The sequence below is a fragment of the Sinocyclocheilus grahami genome, unplaced genomic scaffold, assembly GCF_001515645.1.
Source record: "Sinocyclocheilus grahami isolate Dianchi unplaced genomic scaffold, SAMN03320097.WGS_v1.1 scaffold345.1, whole genome shotgun sequence".
In the NCBI taxonomy this organism is placed as follows: domain Eukaryota; kingdom Metazoa; phylum Chordata; class Actinopteri; order Cypriniformes; family Cyprinidae; genus Sinocyclocheilus; species Sinocyclocheilus grahami.
Window position 1 is genome coordinate 452922 of NW_015505524.1, and position 956 is coordinate 453877.

At 43.1% G+C, this 956-nt stretch overlaps 1 protein-coding gene and 1 long non-coding RNA gene across 2 annotated transcripts in view; both read left to right on the forward strand.

Annotated features, from left to right (window-relative positions):
- The window catches only part of LOC107548275 (A disintegrin and metalloproteinase with thrombospondin motifs 13-like), a 21342-nt gene that overhangs the window by 13310 nt on the left and 7076 nt on the right, over positions 1-956 (forward strand). The window lies entirely within an intron of this gene.
- LOC107548276 (uncharacterized) lies at positions 7-857 on the forward strand. Its single transcript, XR_001604458.1, has 3 exons — positions 7-97; positions 221-350; positions 663-857. It is a non-coding gene; the product is annotated as an uncharacterized lncRNA (long non-coding RNA).

Genomic DNA, 956 nt, shown 5'->3' on the forward strand with positions numbered 1-956 from the left:
AGGCAGATGGTCCACTGTCATATCTGCATGCTCGGTCACCTGCGGTAACACAGGTAACACATCAGCAGTGACATTCTGCACATAAAACATGCTACAAGTAAGAAGTTTTGTTAACTTAATACTGTTTTGTAATAAATTTAAATACAATCCAATTGCTTAATATTGTCTTGCCCATGAATTTGGTTGCTCTCTGGTTGCTCTCTCTCTCTCTCTGTTGTAGGCATCCAGAAAATCAGTCAGCTCTGTGTGGATGGTCTCACACTCAAGCGTCTGGAAGATGAGCTCTGTAGTTCACCCCCTCAAACACCATATCAGCTGCAGCCCTGCTTCCAGCCCGACTGCCCACCCAGGTGCCTTTCAGTGTTTCAGATTCATAGTGCCTCAGAGGAATCATTGGCCTTTTAAACATATCAGAAAAATTGGCAAAGAATTGGATTAATAGCTTTTTTTCTTGAGTACAGCCAAATAGGAAACCACTGACTTCATTTGGCCATGTCTGTAAAGTCAATGAGACCATTTTATGTTTCAAAAGACTACTTATGATTGTTGTGTTATTGTCAACAGTCAACATTTCATTATAAACAATATTATGACACCTGCAAGGACTGAAGGTGTGATTTTGACAGGGTCTTTGTTTATTTTGTTTTGTGCATGTGTTGTAGCTGGGAGGTCGGTGAGTTTGGACCCTGCAGCGCCCCCTGTAGCGTGGGAGAGCGAGTGCGCTCTGTCACATGTGTTCAGAAGCAGGGTACGGTGAAAGTAGAGCTGCCTGACTCAGACTGTATGCTTGACTCGAAACCCCAAACTACTGAGACCTGCAACCCCCAAATCTGTCCTGCCAGGTAACGTGCAAAAGTGTGTGAGAATTACACTCTTAGACAGCAAGTTAGACAGTCCAAAGCTGAAATGTCTAAAGAAGTCAAGTCAAGTCAAGTCACCTTTATTTATATAGCGCT